Raw genomic sequence first — 6,155 nt, 5'->3', positions numbered from 1 at the left:
CTTCACATTTTGAATTTTGATCTTCTCCTGGGTTACATAGCACAATTCCCTTTAAGATGTTCAGCAGTGACAGCTGCAACTCTTGCCACCCAGTAACAACCGATACTCTACAGTGTACTGTGTTGCTAAGCTAGGATGATTAATACCCTATATTAAATGCATTTTCAACTTATAATATTTTTAGTTTATGAATTTATCAAGGCATAACCTTACTCTAAGTCAACAGTATCTGTATATTGATCTGTATCTATGGTAAACTAAATATGAGTTCATACTGATATCCTCAACTCTACTTTATTACCATATGGATCTATCTAGTCTCTTTCCCTTTTTTTTCCTGTACCCTTCTGCACCAAAAGTGAGATACCTGGGTCTCACTATCATTCATTTATTTGATTGTTCAATTCCAGTGTATATATATAGTGGTTTCAGAATTGTTAATCCATACCCCCATAGTAAACAACTTTATCAACTAGAGTACTGTCCTATGAAGTTTTTTTGTCTTAGTCTATAGACTACAAATTTTGAAAGTTACTTAAGTCAGCATCTTTCCATTTTACTCCCTTCAGTGAAGTTTATTCAAAGATATGTAATACAGTTATATTCTTTTGTCATAGTCTGTATTTCATCTTGGACTCCTGATAGGAGAATCCTTGTGACTTGTGTAAGAAAGCCTTTTGCTCTCAAGCCCTATTATTTTTGGCTACTTTTTCAGCAGGTTACAACATATGAGCTAATTATGAGGCAAATGATTTTTATGTATGAGTGTGCCTTTTTCCTCACATCCACGCCAACACCTATTATTGCTTGTGTTCTTGATAATAGCCATTCTAATTGGAGTGAGATGAAATCTTAGGGTGGTTCTGATTTGCATTTCTCTAATTACTAGAGATGATGAGCACTTTTTCATATATTCGTTGATCACCTATATATCTTCTTCTGTGAAGTATCTGCCCAGTTCCTTAGCCCATTTGTTAATTGGTTCTTTGTATTTTTGGTGTAAAGTTTTGTTTGAACATCATTACGAATATATAAATACATACATAAATACATAAATCACTCATGCATTGCCTATTGTGTCTCTGAATAAAGAAGAGTTATGAAAGTGGCAGCTGTAATTATACTCAGCAGGAATTTGACACGTTAAATTTGACAATTTTTTTCTTTCTTTAATATTTTTTTTGCAGTGCTAGGGAATTGACCCAGGGGCCTTCGGCTTGTGAGACAAGCACTTTACCAACTGAGCTATATCCCCAGCCCCAATAATTCTTGTCTCTTTTAAACATTTTTTTTTGTAGTTATAGATGGACAGCTTGCCTTCACTTTATATTATGTGGTGCTGAGGATGGAACCCAGTGCCCCACACATGCCAGGCGCCCTGCCACTGAGCCCCAGCCCCAGCCCCAATTATTTTCTTAACAATGTTCCATTCATTGACAGTTCTGATATTTTTCATTGTTTTTCAATTCTATAAAAATGTGTCAGTCAGATACACTATTCAGATAGCAGTTTAAGATCCAGAAATTTAATGAGAAACAAAAAAAAAGAAGCGTAATTCTACCTGTTAAACATATATGTCATTAAACTTAGAAATTTTCCAAGTGTTTCTGCATATCCAAATGTCTAATGGTCATAATTAAAAAACACACTTCATTAACTAAAATGAACATTTATGCACTAATGTGCTATACATTGTAATTCAGAGAAAAGACTTGACAATGTGCTTTCTAGAAGGAGTATCTTATATTCATAACTTGGGAAAACTAGAAAAAATTCTTTCAACTTCAAAAATAATGAAAAGGATTAGTTGCCTGTAATAATATTTTGTTTTTTAATTTAAAATTAACACCTGCATATTCAAAACTACAATAAATTGTCATTTTACATTATTTTTATAGTCTGAACAATATTTATAAAATCAAAGTAGAATATTTTCCTGAAGGACTTGGGTTTTATTAATAAAATAATATCAGGATATTAATTAGTAAAATATCTAAATGGAAATAAATGCTCTAAATGAAATGGAATAACCAAAAATTAACATTGTACTTAAAAGTTCATATTCATAATGTTATGGGTGTTGGTTTTACAAACAGATTAAAATGCAATATAATAATTTTGTGGGGTGTGGTGGGTCACATCTGTAATCCCAGCAGTTTAGGAGGCTGAGGCAGGAGGATTGTGAGTTCAAAGCCAGCCTCAGCAATTTAGCAAGGTTCTAAGCAACTACCAAGACCCTGTCTCTAAACAAAATATAAAACGGGATGTGGTTCAGGGGTTAAGTGTCCCCCTGGGTTAGATCCCCAGTACAAAAAAAAGCAGTCATATAATAATTTTGATTCTGCCTTTTATTATTTTATAATTTTATGAATATTCGTTAGCTCAAATAGAATATATGAACCTATAACTTTCATGTACATTTTTTTTCCCCCGTCTTGAGGATTGAACCTGGGGTCTACCACTATTACTAGGTAGGTGCTCTAACACTGAACTATAGTCCCAGAACTTTCTAATTTTACTTTGAGACAGGTTGGTGCCAGATTTGCAATTCTCCTGACTCAGCCTCCTGAATAGATGGGAACACAGGTGTGTACCACCCTACTTGACTTCATGTACTCTTGATAATTTTATTTAATTGTCCATCTATTTCCCTAATAACTGTTTAAAAGTTCTTTATTGCTTCCATACCCAAATCAATAGGAAAAATGATAGATTTTGTTTACTTTTTTAAAAGTCATTAAATTTTTTTTTGGTGCTGGGGATCGAACCCAGGGCCTTGTGCTTACAAGGCAAGCACTCTAACGACTGAGCTATTCCCCCAGCCCCGTCATTAAATTTTTAAACTTTGGAATTTTCCTTAAAGTGTTGTTTAAAGAACTAAACTCTTGGTCCCAAAGAATTGGTTCAAATACTAATAAAGCTGAAGTTTATTGATGAGCATTTTGTAAAAAGTGATTACTTGTATTTATTCTTCAAATGTTTACAGCCATTCTATTATCATCAAACACATAAGGGAAGTGAGGCTCAGTGGATTTATGTAGCTCATTAACAAATGCATGGCTATTAAAGGTGGCAGTTGAGAGATGCACCAAGGCATTCTGACATAACTTCAAAAGGATTCCTACCACAGGATCAGTAACAGGGTGTGGCAAAAGTAAAGGTAAGGGTCAATTGACTGTATAAGGATGCTACTTATCCTTACTAGAATAACATGGAAATCAGTCATTTTGTGAGTACTTGTCATGTAAAAGACAGGGGAAAAAAAAAAAAAAAAAAAGATTTGTTAGTAGAAACAGAAAAAAAAAAATCCTTTATGCTCTTCATACACACCATCCTCATCTTCCTTCTTTATTTTTCTTCACAGAATTCATCACAATCTGACATACTATTTATTTTGAGTTTTTATTTGTTTATTATCCTCCTCACTTCATTAGATTTTAAGCTTTCAGGGAGTCGAGTGGGCATAGAGGGTTGGCTTCTTTAAAATGGCTCTATTCTTGGCACTGGTGCCTAGAAGTTAGAAGATAATACTGTGTTGAACTAATGGTTAAATAGGAGGTGAAAACACATGAAATTAAACAAATCAACTAAGGTTGGCACTTGTTAATGTCAATATTTTTTAAATTTCCTCAATATGCTCTATACTTTTAGCACCTTTGTTTCAACCCCAAAGGTGCACCAGCTTCTGACAAATACAGCTTTTAATTGACTATTAATAGGGATTTATAATCATTTTCCTCTCCTCTCCAAAAGGCAAACGTGATCCTGCAGATACTATGATTTTCCTGTCAGTTTAGTGTGCATTAACCATTCATTAATTTATATGTACTCTTCTGAAAGCAGTTACAGAGCTGGACCTTGTTGGATGATATAATTTACATGTATATAGGTTTCCAATCTTTGCATAACATAAATTTCAACACATACTGGTCAAGGAAAAAGAACCATCCCTGTAATTCATTTAACTCTCCCTTTTGGAGTGATAACTATATAGTCAAAATTGCTTATAAAGTTTGGAATTTATAGTAGACTGAATATTGTGGAGAGTTTAGGTATATTAGGGGATAAACATGTAACTATTTCAGAAAGAGAAAATATGAAGGAGGTCAGGCTCCACTGGGATTTGAACCCAGGATCTCCTGTTTACAAGACAGGCACTTTAACCAACTAAGCCATGGAGCCTACTAGCATGTGGCTCTTTCCATGTCTTATATACATGCTATTAAACATTCTTCCTGCCAAGTCCATGATTTACAGTTCATAGTGAGAAAATGAACAAACTCCAAGGAGACATTCTGCTTAATTAGATGCACTGCCAAACTAATACAAGTAGAAAGGTTTTGGTAGCTTGAATAACGCTTCTAATGAGTCCAGGGATACTCACTTTGTCCACATAGGATAAAGTCTTCTAAAAAGTGAACTTTACTGTTAATTATATCATCTTCTTAAACTTGGATTCTTCATTCCAATGTCCTAACTGGGGATCTCCGACCAAGGTACTCAACAGAGAGACCACCATGTTGGGCATGTAGGTGTCCTTACGTGCACTTTTGCTGTGATTTGGAGTGATTTGGAGGGGAGGGTTCTGGAGCAGCAACCCCTATCCAAAGCGAGCATCAGTGCAGCCTTTGCTTTCTGGGTTTATTTTTCTCAGCAAACACTCAGAACCAGGATGCTTCTGTTTTATCTTATTTCCCTGCCTGCATCTAACAAGACCCAGGGATCTGTTTAAATATGTCCCTTGGTTAGGAAAGATTAGAGAATACATTTAGATTAAAGGGAATTTTTGAAAGTTCTCTGTAATCTCAATCTTGTTTCCAAAAATGGATTATTAGAGCAATGAATTCTGAAGTGTCTCACAGATTTATAATTTAGGGTTCAAGTGTGAAGATCAGAAATCAACCTTTTCTCTATCTGTTGCCTAAGGTAAGGTTGACAGTGTCCCTGTAACTAAGATCCTTTGAAAGAAGAGACAACAAAATCAGTTGTCAACAGTCAGTGTAACCAATTTAATAACACTAGTTTAAATTGGTTACAACCATGTATTACTATCAGAAATTTATAAGATAAATATCTATGTTATAAAAGCATTAATAGGGACTGGTAATGCCTTTGAAGCTAACTTTGCTGCTTTATAAATAGAATTGTAAACACACATCAAACACTCTATTCTCACACTTCAGCTTTATATCAACACAGACACTTTAGTAAATGATACATTCATAGTAAACAAGCCATTGTTATTTGAGCCACCTAAATAGTACTTATTCTAATGGAAATACCCAGAATTGGAAAACAAAATGCTTCATTTGTAATACTCCATTTGTAATCAATATAGCTAAATAAAAAGTCTAAATATAAGGGGAATAAATATATAGGTATGAGTATATGATGAAGGTGGCATTTTGAATCAATAGAAATAGATGATTTACTTAAAACATGATGTTGGGCTAACTGGATAGCCATCCAAGAAAATGAAAGCTTAATATGCTACCTGTGATACTAAAATTACAAATAGACACAAATTTTTTAAACAATGGAAGCCCATATTATAATTGCCAGAAATGTGAAGACAGGTTTTTTGTTGTTTGTTGTTGTTTTGTTTGTTTGTTTTTTATAACTTTGTTGTAGAAAAATCTTAATATGGTTGCTCAGGAGCCAGTATCTCTTTGCCCAGTGGAACTGGGTGGAGGAGAGTAGACTTTCATTATGAAGGTACTTTCACATTGTGGTAATTTTGAATCATGTATTTTACTTTTTTCTGTATGAACATCTTAAAAACTTGCACAGAACAAAATTATTCCCTTGGTCATGAAGTTTTGTTCTTGGATATAGAGAAAAATTTCCTAGGACTACCTCATATCACAGAATATATAACCACCAGAATATATAAGCACCAGAATATATAAGCACTCTAAGTTAAGAATTGTTCTTTCAGCTGCAGAATTCCTAGGAATGAACCTGAAACTTTTTCTGATTTCAGATCATGTTAGGCCATAGCGGAGTTGGCAGATTCAAACTCACACCTCCCAAAGGGAATGGAACCTTAATCTAAGGCTTTTAGACCTCTCCACCACAGGAGCAACACAGGGACTCTTTTGGAATTCTTTCAAAAGAAGATATAAAGGGAAAGTCACATATTTATTTAATCAAGG

This window comes from Sciurus vulgaris, assembly GCF_902686455.1.
Source record: "Sciurus vulgaris genome assembly, chromosome: 7".
Lineage (NCBI taxonomy): Eukaryota > Metazoa > Chordata > Mammalia > Rodentia > Sciuridae > Sciurus > Sciurus vulgaris.
This window is presented reverse-complemented; position numbering follows the sequence as displayed.